The sequence below is a fragment of the Octopus sinensis genome, linkage group LG6 (assembly GCF_006345805.1).
Source record: "Octopus sinensis linkage group LG6, ASM634580v1, whole genome shotgun sequence".
Classification (NCBI taxonomy): Eukaryota; Metazoa; Mollusca; class Cephalopoda; order Octopoda; family Octopodidae; genus Octopus; species Octopus sinensis.
The window spans coordinates 71,278,266-71,297,460 of NC_043002.1; positions in this window are offsets into that span (position 1 = coordinate 71,278,266).

Consider the following 19,195-nt stretch of genomic DNA (forward strand, 5'->3'; position numbering starts at 1 on the left):
GTCGCGCCACGCGGCAAAACAATTTTGCTTCAAAACATAAATCGGTCAGATAATATATATTGTCGATATCTGAAAAATGTATACGGGAAAATATAGATAAACAATAACAAGCAAAATAAAATACATAGAAAAGAAATAAATATCCGTAGATTAATGATTTACGGTCGATCAGGTTTAATCTATCAGATCACTAGGATATTGATAATAAGAAAGAACAGTTAAACTTGTTTTTGTAGCATTATGGTATCAGCTTTGTCTGAGAGATATAATTTAGTATAGGAATAGTGTAGGAATCGATTAGCATGTGGCGTGTATTTCATTCTGGATTGCTGAAAGTGAGGTGAGCTTAAGAGAGAAAATCTAAAAGAAATAAATAAATAAGAACATAAATAGTGATGTGTGGTGAAACCAATACAGTAATAATGATATCTGATATATGCATAAGAGTAAGACACACATAATGCTAAATCGTGAGATGACGAACGATGGACAAAAGATTACAGTGTGTAACCGTTCCAGAGTACAGTGACATTGTGTCCACTTAATATTATCTATTGGATATCAGTCTAATTGCCATGATATCGCGATCTATTTGAAAGCAGCCCTGTAATAAACCGTGTTGTCAATAATCGACTTAGCTTTGATATACCTATTAGAAATCGACTCAGCAGAGTTGGTTCATAGTTGATGAATCAAGGTAAAATTTATTTTTAGTGTTATATTTACAATCCAAATCTTTATAGAGTTTACTTTAAAAGGATTGCTGATAGGGAAAATGAAACAGAAGTAAAAATATTTTCCATATCTTTTGTATACGCAGAGGGAATGCATATATGGAAATAATGTTAAACTATTCCAAATGGAAATCGAAATCAGATAAGCATTTTTTCTAAATCTTTGTTCAAAACATTGGGATTCGAGAGGATAAAAATAAAGAACGTTATAATCAACTCACTATAATTCTAGAACGCTGCATAGAATCAAATGCTTCTACGACATCTCTCTCGTTTTCCCGACTCTCTTTTTCTCTTTCTTTCTCTCTCGTTCAATATTTATATTCATCTCAGTTGCTTTCTGTTCTTCTCACAGGATAAGTCGCTCACCTCACACAGTAAAAAGGAAAAAAAAAAGCACTTTCTAGCTAGGTAAACAAATCTAAAAGGTATTAGTGAATTATGCAACGCAGTGGTGCGATAAATAGAATTCATGTTTTCATATTTAGTTTTGAAATCTGAGTTATCCATGAATTTATGATCAACGTGACTGACTTCACAGGGTCGAAGAAACTAGTGTGTTCACACCCATGTCATTATAAAGAAATTTATTATAAAGAAATAGTTATTATCGTGGTTTGAAGATAAACTGCAGGCTTATTTCGAATTCAAATGGAGCTGGAACTTCTTTTCAATTCTAAAGAACACTCTATAAAATGGTCTTTATATGCTAGACACATCAGCCAAATTTCTCTTGAATTATCTCGAATAATAACAAACTTTGAGATACGAGATAGACTTCAAGTTGGCTTCCGTCATAGGTCTGCTCGAAGCGACAGGAGGATACTAAGCCTACAGCAGGCAACTTGAAATAGTGTATACTTTTATCCACGTATAATTTCATAAAACAATATTTAGATATAAGATATAATAGTTAAGTGTATCACATTAAAATTTATCAACTCTTTAGCGAGTAGATTTTGTTTCGTATGTATGCTAGGCTCATGTCTGGTATCATCTCACATCTATCTGTCTGTCAGTCTATCAGTCTATTTACCTGTCTGCCTGTCCGCCTGTGTGTCTATCAGTGAATCTATCTGTCCGTCTGTCTATCTATCTATCAATCTATCTGTCCGTATGTCTCTCTGTCTATGAATTTATCTGTCTGTCTATCTGTTTGTCTGTCCGTCTGTCTGTCTGTCTATCAATCAATCTATTTGTCCGTCTGTCGGTCTATTTATCTGTCTGCTTATTTATCTGTCTATATCTATTTCTGTTTTTGTGGGGGGTATATACAGTGATATACGTGTATGTATGTATATGAACGATGCCAGGTTTGTGATGTTAGGGAGATGTAAGTAGATGAACAGGCTGCTCAGATTGGTTCAACTGATATCACCTAAAACATATTCATGGATGACGTAACAATACTAATAAGAGACAAAAACGATACGAAAATAGTTCTGTCTCGACCATTTTTTGTACAGGTAAATACATTATTCAATGAAATTCCAGTATTATGTGAGTTACACGTATTTATTGCACGTTTAATCATGATAATAATAATAATCATAATAATAATTATAATAATAATGATAATAATAATAATAATGATAATAATAATAATAATAATAATAATAATAATAATAATAATAATAATAATAATAATAATAATAACATATTTTATCACATTAATACAGTATTAAATATTATGATAATATAAGTACTTTCGTGTTTTCCACAATCTTCAGATTTATTTAGTTACAGTGTTAAGAGAGTTGTGTTTTTCAATTGATATCCGTAGTGAAATTACTGAATCTGCCCTCTAAATACCTTCTGGTAGGTTCAAGTGTATTGCTTCTTAGAATCAGCATGCAGCCTTGACGTCACAGTTTGGTGAGTGCGCCAACACATTTTGATATTAATAGTGCCTTAGTTATAGAAACATTTCAACCAATCACCGAGCAGGTTAGGTGGCACGGCTAGGTATGCGCGCAAACACAGTTTAGCGTTCATTCATAAAAACTGGTTAGTCATAATAATCTGTAAAGGATTCAGTTATATTTAGATGTTGGGAAATACTCGATGCTATAAACTACATCCCTGCCTTAAAGGAATTTAATGTTAATCTTAAGAGTAATATTTGAGTTCAAATTCCGCCTAAGTCTAATAAATAAGAAGCAGTTGAGTGCTGGAATCTGTGTAATCGACTTATCATCTCTCTCAAAATTTTTGGCTTTGACCTGAAATTTCAAATAATCAAGTTGGTCACATTTTCCACTCTCTTTCCAGAGTCTGCAGTTCTCAGTGTCATAAGCTTTATAGATGTTATTCTTCACTGAAATAGTAGCGAGAGCTTGGTCTTGTGCAGCAATGATCAGGCTTTCGGTGGTACGCTTCAAATCACTTCGTTCAAGCCATGCCCACGATGCAGTATTATCCTTAATATCTAGTGTATTCCTTTCAAACCTCCATGCATTCTCATTTCAAGAAGATCTACTTTTCTCTTCTCCTCAGGTCTGTCTTGTCCATCATTTCATCAGCATTTACACCCATATCTTTCGCAGCATATTGCAGCAGGTCTTCATCACTATTTATGAAATACTCGGCAAGCATTCTCCTTTCACTCCTTGCACAGTGGTCTATACTAATTAGTCCTCTGCCACCATTCTTACTTTTCATATACAGTCTGTTTACATTATTATTATTGTTCTTGTGGTTATTATTATTATTATTATTATTATTATTATTATTATTATTATTATTATGATTATTATGATTATTACAACGGAATTGAACTCCTCAAAAACACTGTTGTGCCTTACTCTTTCGTCTACATTACTTGAGATCTACACTTTGTAAAATAAGAATGTCATAAACATATTCTAATCACATATTTATAAATAGGCGAGTACCTGAATCTGACGAACATTACGGACCATAATTCCTTGTCTGTACATTCGTGAAAGTTTGTGACAGATTAGATTGCTGCTTTGCCAGGTCGTATTTCTATCTGTTTTGACTTCATATTTTGTTAATATGCTGGCCAATATGTCTGAACTGACATGTACCACATCGTCTGTCATTGCGTTTGAATAATACTATGTCGTGTTCCTTTATTTATATATATATATATATATATATATATATACATACCTACATTCATACATAGAAATATACACATACACATACATACAACATACACACACAAAAAGAGTGTGACTAAATACATTCATTCCCTATGTATGTATGTATGTATGTATGTATGTATGTATGTATATGTATTTATGTATATATATATATATATATGTGTGTGTGCGTGTATATATATATATATATATATATATATATATATATATATATATATATATATACATACATACATACATTCATACATGGAGAAACACGTATATTCATACATACACACAAAGAAAGGACGGATAGAGGAAAACACAGACCGAGTGACAAAGAGAGAGAGAGGAGGGGTGAGAGAGATGCATTAATATTTTATTTCTTCCATGACCTCGCAAATTGATCTACTGACAGGAAATATATCAACTAGACCTATCATTTTGGGAATATGTGTGTTCCCTCGTTCTGATATTTATAAAACTGAGAAATACAAAAAAATATTCATCCCATTTCTCTACGCTGGAATACACACATATATATTTACATAAGCACACGCTTGCATGCAGAGACGTCAACGATCATGCATGCATATTCTACACATGCACATCACTCTAATAATTTACATACACATAAGCAGCCTGTCTAAATGCCATATACAGATTGCTGAATGCTTATATCTACACATATACTCTTTTACTCTTTTACTTGTTTCAGTCATTTGACTGCGACTATGCTGGGGTACCGCCTTTAGTCGAGCAAATCGACACGGGCACTTATTCTTTGTAAGCCTAGTACTTAATCTATTGGTCTATTTTGCCGAAACGCTAATTTACGGGGAAGCAAACACACCAGCATCGGTTGTGAAGCGATGTTGGGGGGACAAACACACACACACACACCACACACACACACACATATATATATATTATATATATATATATATATACATATATATATATAATATTAATTAAGGGTAGAAATTGATATTTATCAATTAGGACCAGTGGGCTAGCATATTAAAAAAGAATCCGAAGATTAAAATATTCATATATACCAATTAAGGACTGAACACGAAAAGTGGACAGTCAACATGCTAGATATAGACGTCAAATCGCCATTCACCACAAAAGATTATGTTCTCAGATCAAACTCAGCACAAAACCATAGCAATAAACAAGTGAAAAATATACGAAATAAAATAATTACCCATGCACTAATTAGTTTCAGCTGTTATTTTCCGCAAGGAAAACTGCAGCCATCATCAGCATGGTCCGTTATAAATGTAATTTGCTGGACTAGATGCAAACACGATACCGAAATATCGCGTGCATGGAGTTCAGCCTATTACATTTGAATATATCTTTCAAATGCCTTTACTCTGGTATATATGCCTTTACTCTGGTTTACTTAATTGGTATATATGAATATTTTAATCTTCGGATTCTTTTTTAATATGCTAGACCACTGGTCCTAATTGATAAATATCAATTTCTACCCTTAATTAATTTTATATAAATAAATATGTTCTCTAACCGATAAATTGACTGCTGCTAATTATTAGCTGCAGGCTAGTTTTCTCGGGCCTCAGCGCGCCAGAGTAAAGGCATTTGAAAGATATATTCAAATGTAATAGGCTGAACTCCATGCACGCGATATTTCGGTATCGTGTTTGCATCTAGTCCGGCAAATTACATTTATAACGGACCATGCTGATGATGGCTGCAGTTTTCCTTGCGGAAAATAACAGCTGAAACTAATTAGTACATGGGTAATTATTTTATTTCGTATATTTTTCACTTGTTTATTGCTATGGTTTTGTGCTGAGTTTGATCTGAGAACATAATCTTTTGTGGTGAATGGCGATTTGACGTCTATATCTAGCATGTTGACTGTCCACTTTTCGTGTTCAGTCCTTAATTGGTATATATATATATATATATATATATATTATATATATATATATATATATACGACGGGCTTCTTCAGTTTCCCTCTACCAAATCCACTCACAAGGCTTTGGTCGACCCAAAGCTTTTGAAACAGTTGACCAAGGTGCCACGCAGTGGGACTGAACTCGGAACCATGTGGTTGGTAAGCAAGCTACTTACCACACAGCCATTCCTGCGCCTATAAAAATGATTTTAAATTAAAAGTTACTCCTAACCACGACGTGATACGATCACGCAGCTACCCGATCTGGAGTCATACGCACTACCATTACTCCACCGGGCCCCATACATATATATAAATGTGTGTGTGTGTGTGTGTGTGTGTGTGTGTGTGTGTGTTGTGTGTGTGTGTGAATGTGTATGTGCGTGTGTGTATACAAATATACGGTCATGACTGACCATGGGATTCCACCTAGAAAGTCCGGGAAAGGTTGTTTATGGAAGACCAGCAGCCGCCCTTGCATACCGGCCTCCCCTCCCAACGCCCCCAGTGTTATCCAAGGGAAAGGCAAAGGCCGACGCTCTAACCACTGAGCCATGCGCATTCATATACACATATATATATATATGTGTGTGTGTGTGTATAAATATATATATGTGCGTGTGTATGTATATATGAATGCATGTATGTATTTTTGTGTGTGGGTACGTTTGTATGTATATTATATATATCTTTTGTCTTTTATCTTTCACTTATTTCCGTCATTAGACTGCGGTCATGCTGTAGAATGAATAGATTCCAATGCATTTTTTGAAACTCGCAGTTATACTATGGATTTCTATAGCAGGACCGCTAGGTTAGAGCGACGTAAACACAACAACATCGGTTGTCAAGCAGTGGTACAGACGGAGGACAAACACAGTCAAAAAGACACACTCACACACAAGCATTCACGCACACAAACACATACATGCATTCATACATTGTAGACACGTCTACATGCGTGTATGTGCATGTGCAATCATGTGTGCATATATATATATATACACACACATATATAGAGAGAGAGAGCGAGATAGATAGATAGATAGATAGATAGATAGATAGATAGATAGATAGATAGGTAGATAGGTAGATAGATAGATAGATAGATAGATAGATAGATAGATAGATAGATAGATAGATAGATAGATAGATAGATAGATAGATAGATATCGTGAATTCCCTCGGTTACGACGACGAGACTTCCAGTTGAAGATAGATATATATAGATATCGTGCACTCCCTCGGTTACGACGACGAGAATTCCAGTTGATCCGATAAACAGAACAGCCTGTTCGTGCAATGAACGTGCAAGTTGCTGAGCACTCCACAGACACGTGAATCCTTAACGTAGTTCTCCGGGGGATACTGCGTGACGCAGAGTGTGACAAGACTGGCCCTTTGAAATACATGTACAACAGAAACAGGAAGAGTGAGTGAAAGTTGTGGTGGAAGAGTGCAGCAGGGGTCGCCGCTCGCCCCCTACCGGATCCTAAATAAACACTCACAATGCTCAGTCTGGGAAGCGAAACCGCGATCATACGACCGCAAATCCGCTGCCATAACCACTGGGCTATTGCACCTCCACATATATATATACATGAAGTGATTATAATCAAATAAGCAACAAGGATATCCAGAGGTAATACAGAACGATCGTTTCATGCGACTCCATTCAATTGAACAATTCAAAAAATACATCAATTTAATATGTAGAGCAATCTTCTGCTGAACATTTGGATTCTTACAGGAACATGGGAATAAAAGATTTTGCTCTTTCAGAGGCGATTTACTTGTTAATGTCTCTGATTTCCTTTGACTAACTTCTGGATCAGAGTCCAGGAAGAAATTTTTAGAGATGTACACAATGAAGAGACTCAAGCTGAGTGACCAACAACGGTAGTTTTCGATAGAACCTCTTTCCTTTAATCTTTCTCAATTGAAGAGTATAGTAGTTCGCATATATCTACATCGTCCAGGGATTTGTCTCCCTTACAAGGAAGAAATTTGTACACGCATCTTTGTTGTCACGGTAAGGCCTTATTGCGTAAGTAACGTCACCAGTAATGTGGATCGTAGTCTTTCGATCATAAAGATGGTCGTTGACGTTTCTGATGTTAGAATGTTAATATTCAGCAATGAAATACAGCTATGTCCGTTGCTTCTTTGTAAGAATAGTCAAAGGTTAGATCATATGGGGTAGCTGTTGGGATTATTTAGTCAATTCACGCAGCAGCCTTTCCATTGGTGCTACTTTTTAAAAGTAGTTATCAGAGCATTCAGTATTCGGGGTTATGATCCCATTGTAAAGAAATAGATGAATGTTGCGTCTATTTCTTGAAGATGGGGTCATAACTCCGAAATAATGAACATAAGGTAAGTCTACATGAATTCACATACTTGTTTTCTATGAATGAGCGTGACTATAAGTATATTACATATATATATATATATATATATATATATACCCCACACACACGCATATATATATATTAAATCTTTCATCTGTTTCGAACATTAGATTGCTGCCATGCTGATGCCTTGTCTTGAAGTATTTTCTTAAGCCTGGTATTTATTCTATCACTCAATTTTGCCAAACCACTAGCTTACGGGGACATAAACCCACCAACACTGGTTGTCAGCCGTATATATATATATATATATATATATATATATATATATACACACATTTACATCTATATGTATTTACGCATATTTGTGTGTGTGTTTGTAATTATATGTGCATAAATGAATCTTTGCACTCCATATTTTCTATTTATTTGTCTCCTTACATATAATTATAGCAAAGGTTAGCTACATAAAGATATGAATAGAGGAAGATGATTAACTATATTCTATGCGTTTATTATGTATATTCAATGGTGATATTAAAATCTCTATGTAAACATTTTTCATGTATGAAATCACTGTTCAACTGTTGTCTCTATAATATTTTTTGTCATTGTTCCAGGAAGACTCTGTATTAACCTGTCTATAATTGATATGCTTAATTAACTTCAGATACAGACGTTTGAATGCGCAATCTAAGTTTTCTTGTAGATATTAAACTGCTATCAAATTCTTACATATGCAACATACTGCGGCTCCAGTTTTGTAAGAGCTGTATTGGGCCTCACCTTTCATGACCACAATAATATGAGTTACAATAGAAATCGTTTATAATATTCAGCACTATTCTTTCTTTTTCGATTTTCTTCCTATCTTTGTTTCTCTGATTCTGTCTTTACGTATTTCATACACGGATAGACGTTATAAATCCGCACATATTCATATCATACGAACACATAATAATTATTCTAAGATGATTTATGTGTATTTCCACAGCCATATTTCCTGGCACAATAACGTTAATCTTCGTAATACAAGACAGAAAACATTAGCAAGGTTGATGTTAAAGACGATATTTTTTTTCTTTCTGCTCGTTCTACTTTTCTCTTGTAAGTTGCATCATTAAATATCACACATTCTTCACCTCTTCTTTATTTCTCTCTCTCTTTCTCTCGCTCACTCTGTCGTCTACTCACTGCTTCCCGTCTTTCCCTTGGTAGAGACCCATTGTCCATTCATCAACCACTCGCGTTCCGCCACCCTCTCGTTTCATAGAAATATGATCATAAGAGTAGAAATTGAAATCATGAAAGCCCACAGATTATAACCCAGTCTGGTTCACCTTCAAGTGTTCCATTATTATAAAAAGTCGGTAGTCATGGAGAGAGAAGTTTAGCAAAGCTGAAATTATTATGAAGCAATCAATATTCCACAGCCAATTTCCCGGCGGATTTCGACGCTACAATGTCATCCGATTCTATTCAACATATACATAATTGTCAGACAGATACTAATATAAAGACATCATTTATTGCAATGGGATTAAAGGTCTTGTGACTCCTCTGCACACTATATCGGTAATATAGAAATAAAAGACATAATTTTATTCATTATTCAAACAGCGTCGACCTATAGCAATAGTTAGTGCGAACAAAGAAAAATTCAAACTATAATATTAATAGTAATGACGAGTTTCTTTCGGCCAGCAGGGCCAATGTTGTAAGGAGAGAAGTGACAGTCGATATTATTGACCCTGATATATTACTAGTACTTATCTTATCGAATCAGAAAACAAAAATAGACACTTCTGACCTTGGTGAGATTTGAAAAGAGAGAAATCGAAAATGTTAAGGCGAAAAATATAGTTCATTTACTATTTCTCAAACAATAACTAAAACAATAATTAAAACTATTGCTAATAATTTTTGTTACGATTTCTAACGTAGCTTCGAGGCAAATCTTTCGGTGAGGGGTGTTGCAGTTGCATAAATCGATCCAAGTATGGCGTTGATAATTATTTTATCGATCATAAATGGATGAAAGACAATATCGAGCTCGGTTTGATTGGCACTAACAATATAAAGAGACGTAAAAATGAAAAGCTTGGCACAGCAGTTGATTCATTCTTTTATCTACTGCTCTGAATAACGATGAACGTGATGATGATGATAATGATGATGATGGTGATAAAATTGTTGTTGTTGCTTTTGCTGTTGTTGTTCAGTAGTTTTATAGCATGTTTGAAAGGTATCTGGAAGCGCTAATCTATTACTCTCTTTACTCTTTTACTCTTTTACATGTTTCAGTCATTTGACTGTGGTCATGCTGGAGCACCGCCTTATAGTCGAGCAAATCGACCCCAGGACTTATTCTTTGTAAGCCTAGAACTTATTCTATCGGTCGCTGTTGCCGAACAGCTAAGTTACGGCGACGTAAACACAGCAGCACCGGTTGTGAAGCGATGTTGGGGGGACAAACACAGACACACAACCATATACACACGCATACATACATATATACATACTTACATATATATATATATATATACATATATATATATATATATATATATTATATATATATATATATATATACGACGGGGTTTTTTCAGTTTCCGTCTACCAAATAAACTTTGGTCGGCCCGAGGCTATAGTAGAAGACACTTGCCTAAATTTCCACTCAGTGGGACTAAACCCGGAACCATGTGGTTCGTAAGTAAGCTACTTACGACACAGCCACTCCTACGCTTAATAATAATAATAATAATAATTAATAATAATAATAATAATAATAATAATAATAATAACTGGAATACTCTCAGATTCAATGTACGAACATCTAGGAAAAAATGGAATCCTGCCACATAAGCAGAAGGGTCCCAATCGTAAGTGCAGAGGTACCAAGGATCAACTCCTGATAGATAAAACTGTACTCAGGGACTGCAAGAGGAAGAAAAGTAACTTAGCCATGGCATGGATCGACTATCGTAAGGCGTACGATATGATCCCACCTTCCTTGATTATGGAGTGTATGAACCTGTTTGGGATTGCATCGAATGTTGAGCGATTTCTTAGAAAAAGTATGGGGAATTTGGAAGACGGACCTGACAGCATTCGGAAGAAGTTTAGGGACAGTAGAAATTAGGAGGGGCATCTTCCAAGGAGACTGCCTGATCTTTGTACCGTGCTTGATACCACTGACACTGATTCTGAGGAAAGCAAAAGTGGGTATGCATTCAAAAGCCGCCAACAAAAAGCCAGCCATTTGTTATCCATGGATGACCTCAAACTTTATGATAAAGATGAAGCCCAAGTCAGTTACCTCGTTGATACAGTGTATACTTTCAGTGCTGATAGCAGAATGGAGTTCGAACTGAGCAAGTGTGATATGTTAGTATTGAAGACAGGCAAAATAAAATGTATGGACGGACTAACGATACAGTCGGGGAAGTTTATGAAGCAGATAGAAGAGACGGGCTATAAGTATTTGGGGATTTTGGAAATGAATAAATTAATGGAGAAAGAAATGACAGGAAAATTTAAGGTAGAGTACTTACGCAGACTGAGACTGATCCTTAAATCGAAATTAAACGGACTGAATAAGATCGAAGCTATTAACACCTGGGAAGTTTCACTACTTAGATATGAAGCAGGGGTAATGGTATGGATAGTAGACGAACTAAACAGCTTAGACAGAAAGACAAGAAATTTGCTAACTAGATATGGGTTACTCCACCCCAAAATTGGCACAGACAGACTATATGTACCAAGCAAAAGAGGGGGAAAAGGACTTATTGGATGCAAACACAGCATTAGAGCAGAAGGAAACAACATAGCATGGTATGTAAAAATGCCACAGAACCGCTATTGTTAGAAGTATGAAGGTCAGGCGTGTGTAAAGATGAAAGATTGCAAAGATAAAGCACTATAAAAGAAATTGAAAACTAATGAAACTGAAAATAGGTGGTTAAAGAAAATAATGTATGTTCAATTTCATAGGGATGTTGAAGATAAGACAGACAAAAAATGGATGGCTATGGATGACTAAAAGTGATTTAAAACCGGAAACGAAGGCTCTAATCTATGCTGCCTATGAGCAAGCTGTAAGAACAAACTACATAAAATACAGAATAGAAAACATCAGAAAGTGATAAGTGCAGAATCTGTGGAAAAACGGTGAAATCGTATGGCATTTTACCAGCCAATGTACGCCACTAACCCAGAAGGAATATGACAACGCCATGACAATGTAGTCAGGCTTGTCCATTGGACACGTTGCAACAAGTATGGACTTCACAGAGCCAAAAACCTGAAGGCATTGTCGAAAATAGAAATGCAAAGATCCTATGAGATTTTATGATTCAGTGAGACCATAAGATTATTGAATGCCTTAAACTGCTTAAGGTCTCACACAATATCCTGAAGCTAATACAAAACTCAATGACAACGTGGCGAACTGAACTCGTAGCTTGGAGAGATAAGCTGGGAGAGGTAAATATCAAACAAGGAATCTTTCAAGCGGACATTCTGTCACCTTTCTTATTTGTTGTCTGCATACTGCCATTATGAGCGGTTTAAGAAAGATGCTAAGCAGGATGAAAGTAAACAACCTGTGGTTTATGGATGACCTAAAGCTATTCGCTAAGACTGGGAAAGAAATTGAGAGTTTGACGGCAACTGAGTAGATGATTAGCAAAAGGGAAAGCCATGGGATCAAGCTAAAAAGTGGTGAAACCAGAAGGGAAGACGGAGAGGAAGGATATAAGTATCTGGGTATCATTGAAAGCGATAAGATGAATGAACACAAGATGAAAGAAATGTACAAGAATGAGTATTTGAGGAGAACTGGGCTTGTGCTCCGATGGAAGCTAAGATTAGAGGAATTAAGTTTAGTGCTTTTAACATGTGGGCTGTTGCTTTGATGAGGTAAGGGGCAGGAATAGTATCTTGGAAGAAACATGAATTACAAGAGATAGACCGGAGAACACATGTAAATTAATGACAATGAACAAGAAACTACGTCCAAAAGTGATGTGTCAAGATTTTGTGTAAAGATAAGGGAAGGAGGACGGAGATTTGTGTGCTGTGAAGGTTGTGTAAGTGAAGAGGAGAATTTCCTGGCTTGGTATGTCAAGGGGAGTAAAGAAGAAATGATTGAAGCAGTGAAAATGCAAGTAACCTTAAAAGTGAATGAAGCCGTATATCGAATACAGTTTAAGAAAGACCAGAGAAAGCAGAGGAAGAAAATTTGGCAGGACAAGAAAACGACAGTCAATTCTTGAAGAATAAAGATGAGCTTGATTGGAATAGAAGCTGGCAATGGCTATAAAAAGGAGATTTAAAAAATTAAAAGGGCCCACTGCGGCATTAGTGTGCAGCGCTCAAGAACAAGCTCTCAGAACAAACTAAACCAAATATCACATTAATAAAAACACTAACTTCCACAGTGTAGGATGTGCTCTGAGAAGGGAGAAAGTATAAGCCATATTATTAGTGAGCACTGTAAACTCGCACAACGCGACTACAAAAGGAGACACGACAATGTGGCCAGATATGTCCACTGGTTGTTGTATGGTAAAGCAAACCTCGAGAGAGCCGAACTCAAGCCAGAGGGAGTAATGGAAAATGAGCATTACAAAATACTCAGGAATTTTAGCATACAGTTCGACCACGTTATAGAGGCGAGACTACCACATGTCGTGCTCATCCATAAAGATGAAAAAGAAGTAAAGATAATAGATGTTGCAAAACCAGGCGATTCGCGGGGAAATGTACGGAAACAGAAAAGATTGAGAAATACCAGCCACTGCGGGACGAAATAGGAAGGGTATGGGGCATGAGGAAAGTAATGCTGATACTGGTGATAATTGGAGCATAAGTAGCAGTTTCCAAGGGCTTTGAAAAACATATTAAGAATATTGGAGCTGCTTTCAGGATCGAAGTAATCCAAAAGGCAACATTGTTGGGTAGAGCTCGCATTCTAAGGAGAGAATTGGTCTCTGAGTCACAGGAGAAGGCACTACTTGAAATCTTTGGTGATTTGTTCTTGCCTGTTTTCAAGTAAAGAATAACCGGTAATTAAGAACTATGCGAGAGTATTTCATAATAATAATAATAATAATAATAATGATAATAATGATAATAATAATCCTTTCTGTCGTAACCATAAGGCATGAACTTTTAGGGGAAGGGACTAATCGATTTCGTCGACCCCAGTGATCCACTGGCATTTAAGGTATCGACCCCGAAACGATGAAAAGTAAAATAGACCTTGGTGTAATTTGAACTCAGAACGTATAGATAGACGAGATACCGGTAAGCATTTCGCCCGACGTGCTAAAGCTTCTGCCAGCCCACTGCCTTAAATATTACAACAATAACAAAAACAGCAACAACATAAGCAAACTCATTTCTTTGTAATGGACACCTGAATGTTTCCGCACATGCGATTAAAAGTCTTGTAGATTTGTTTACAGAACATGTTGAGGCATGTGTTCTGGATTATACTGAATGAGAGTTATATATGATGCAGCAGTTAATTTCTTTAATTACGTCAGATAATTACAGAGAATAATTAATGAGTAAACTTTTCTTATGCACAAGCCACGACAATTACGAAGTTCTTGATTAAGAAGACTACAAACTGGTAGTGCGACCCATATACACACAGGTAAGATGTAGCAAAAGATTCAAACATGATACCAGTCCGCTAGGCGCCAAGTGCTTTACATTCCCCATGCCATGTGCAATTTGCGGACAGCTGAGTTGTTAAGTATCCCACATCTTCTGAAGAATATTCCTCCATATTTTCGTAGGACACCAATGCAATCTTCAACAAAAAACCTCTCATCGTGGCGTTTCTGCTAATAGTTTTCAAAATTGTCTACCAGTATACTGATTCGGACATATGCCGCCAGCTCCTATACGAAACTGAACAGTCAACTACACTCCTTCCACATTAATACTAAACTTGGTGATTCCGTGGGGAGGAAGTCCGTCCGTTAGCATTCTATGTTTTTGCTTGAGGTGATCCATTTTTTCCCGCTTTTGTTCCTCTTTTTCCCAACGAGTTTTGAAATTTTCTGTTTCCATCTTCTAACCACTAAGATATAGTACTACTACTAAGATATAGTAGTACTATTCTAATCTTTTATTCTAATGTCAACATCCGCACTTGATTACATAGCGATAACCATGACGTCAACCCTGCGAACGTGCCCATAATATACCACGCAATAACAGTGGTATTTGGATGAACGTTGTCTCTGACCGTTTCATGTAAAGGTGAATATAGTTCCAGAGACCTTATCTCGCTCACTATAAGATTGTAGAATTTAATCAGAATGTAGACAATCATTAAACCATACGTAGACAGATCAGAAGTTCAAGACACACGCCATTTCATGATATAAACTGTCAACAATAATTCCATTAGCATTTTCAATCGAGTTTTCGTGGACATAGGGTGAGAAATTCTCACTAATGGAATAATACTGCTCCCCATTAATAATATGATAAACGTATAGAGATTCTACAATACGTTGTGAATACCTTTTACTCCTTCCGTAACTGAACTTTGGAAATACAACAGGTACAGCTACATGCGTACGTACATACATAGATACATACACACACATATATGTGTGGTGGGGATGAGTGTGAGTGCGTATTATGTATCTGTGTGTGTGTCCGTGTGTGTGTATGTGTGCGTGCTAGTGTGTTAGTGTGCGATGGATTCAGAGATACTGGAAGCACAAATACTTTACCAGTAACATACACAAAGCGGTACCTTGCAACTTTTTTCCTTATCATTCCGTATAAAAATTTATTCCAATTACATCACATGCAATATTAAGATCCCTTAACAGCATACTATTTTGGGTGTTAATCTCAACCACTTAACAAAATTCTATTGACCATCCAATATGAGTCTAAGTGGTGTGTGATGTTGAGCACCTGGCCTTTGTGTCATTTCCATAAAACAATTTTTGGTTCTTGTTACATGTTGTTTTCAACACATTGCTACTTTGAATAATCACTTCTCAACAATAATTACGTACAATCCTTCACGTAAACTTGCAGATATTATTGAAATTTGACCTCTACATCTGTAAAGTTAGCTTAGAATTCTTCGAAAATCCACTCTTCGATTCATATAAATGCATTTTATCTATTTAGCCCAAAGCTCGCATCACGTTCGCTACTTGTATTCATCTTAAAGCTAGCATCATGTATACAGGCTGTACAACTGTTTGAATAGAAAGCGGAAGTATTTGATATGTTTGTAGAACTCAAACTCTTATTAAATTAGAAAGCTACCAGCTTACGTCAATAACATTTATACACGGGCAGCAATGCTGGAATATCTATGTGGTCATCCAAACTGCTAAATATAGGCAGACAGGCACTTCTCAAATGTATATTTAATACTACGTGGAAAGTAGTTCTCGATATAATAGAAATAGGTAGACGCATTTAAATCCTATGTTCTTCATAGATCTGCTCGGTCAAAGCTGACTTAGGGCTGGATGGTATAAACACTTTTAGTAAAAACAATGGTGAGTGCAGGGCTTTCTAACTGTCTTTTCCGTTTTTATTGGTTTACTATAGTAAATACTTCTTAGATTAAAACTTAGTGGATTAGTGAGGCCAGGCGAATTTTACATTTGCAGAACAATGTAATGGTATGAATGCAGTGTTATTTTATTTTATTGCATGGGAGAAGAGTGAAGATGTACAACATTAAAGATATCGACGTATTCTTGAATTCCGGATATGTTGAAAGTGAACGGTTGTTTGGTAAGAAGTTTGTTTCCGAGTCGCATGGTTCGGGGTTCAATCCCAATGCGTGGCACCTTGGGCAAGTTTCTATTAACCTTGGTCCAATTAAAGCCTTGTCAGTGCATTTGGTAGACGGAAGCTGAAAGCGCGTCGTGTGTGTGTGTGTGTGTGTGTCTGTGTGTGTGTGTGTGTGAGTGAGTGTGCATGCGTGTGTATCCTTTTATATGTGTCTGTACCCAACTGCTGCTTGACAACCTGTATCGTGTTTACGTTCCCGTAACTTAGCCGTTCGGCAATAAAGTCCGATGGAATAAGTACCAGGCTCTACAAAAAAAAAAAAAATTAAATTATTAACAAATCATGAAGTCGATTTATTCCACTAAAATTCTTCAAGGTGGTGCCTCAGCATAGACGCATTGTAATGAGCGAAGCAACTAAACGAAAAAAATGTGATTAATCAACTGTTTATCATATTGTGTTACTTTCCTTTCAATACTTATGCAAGAATGTAGAAATTTTGCCAAATTATTTGATATCTGCCGCCGGTTATTCATACTTCAATACTATAGGTTATTTTTACATTTTACTGTTGAATTCAGATAAAATGCATTGCAGAATCTTCATCCAACAAAATCATCCAATTCTAGATCGTAGCTTTGAAGAAATACTATACCATTAAATAACACAGCTATCAGAACTGGCAACTCTACCACTTCAACGGCATTTCATATCAGATCGAAGATACAAGAGATGAATGAATGGGAAATCATAACTTCAATATATGTTTTCTTTAATTTGTTTTTCAACACTTTTTTTTTCTCTATTCTCAGTTATTTTTCACTCGGGCCAGACAATATAACAAAAGAAGCAATAGACTTCAGGAGCCTTAAACGTAGAATATAAATTGACAGGAAAAAATCGTGCATTAATTCCCTAATATATATTGAAAAGACAGAGACAGAAATATACGAAAACTGAGAAGTGATGGCTTCGATTTGATTGAAATTATGTTAACTAGAGTACTGTTAAAAGCAAATCAGACAATTCACGATAATTACATTAATCTAAATTTAGTTTTAGCAAATGCAAATATATAAAAAAAACATAAATTACACGTAAAATATATTAAAAAATAAGGGAGAATATTGATTACTCGCATGATATTAAATAAATACATTTGTAATTTTAGAAAGTGTTTTGACCAAAGGGAGTATTCAATTCTGGTGAAACAAAACTCAAAATAATAAGAACAAATGTGTATTTTTTAAATAAAAGTTGTAAAAAAATCCTGACAAAACCGAAGCTTTCTAAAGAGGCGGCAAAGAAGTGATTGTATACAAAGGTCTTGTAGAAGGCCAAAAGTATTAGTCAATAACAATTTTTTTTTAATGCAGTAACAAAATGAGGTACTTTATCTTTTGTTTTTGTGCATTTTGAAAATGTATATTTTTTTCTCTGTGAATGCTTCGGTTGTTCTGGAAAAAAAATGCCCAAAATATATACGAAATGGACAGATTCCAAATTGGAGTAGATATTCATAGAGGAATTCAACTCAACATGTGCAAGTAAATATGTATAGAGAAAGATACTTAATAAGATATTTATTTTAGATAAATGATTGTATGTTATGGATTACTGATACATAAACGAAACAACAATGCTCAAATTACGCTTCACTTTTTCTTTAATCTCGAAAAAGGAGATCAAAGTTCATTCAAGGACTAACGCAGAGCAAGTTATACAAACACACTTATATGTTTGCGCGTATATATATATATATATATATAGATAGATAGATATAGATATAGATATATACGCGCAAACATATAAGTGTGTTTGTATAACTTGTATATATATATATATATATAGATAGATAGATAGATAGATAGATAGATAGATAGATAGATAGATAGATAGATAGATAGATAGATAGACAGATACGACAATATGTGAAATATGGGTACGTGAACAATTACATATATGTTATGCATATATATAAATAGCTCTAATATATAGTATATAAAGTATTTGATATATATATATATATATACATACATACATACATATATATATTTATATATACATACATATATATGTATACGTACGAAAATATGTGAAATATGTGTATATGTATAAATACCTATATATTATGCATATATATATATATACATAGACATATATATAATATATATATATATATATATATATGTTTGTATGCGTGTATATATATATATATATATATATGTGTGTGTGTGTGTGTGTGTGTGTGTGTACTGACTAATACACCTA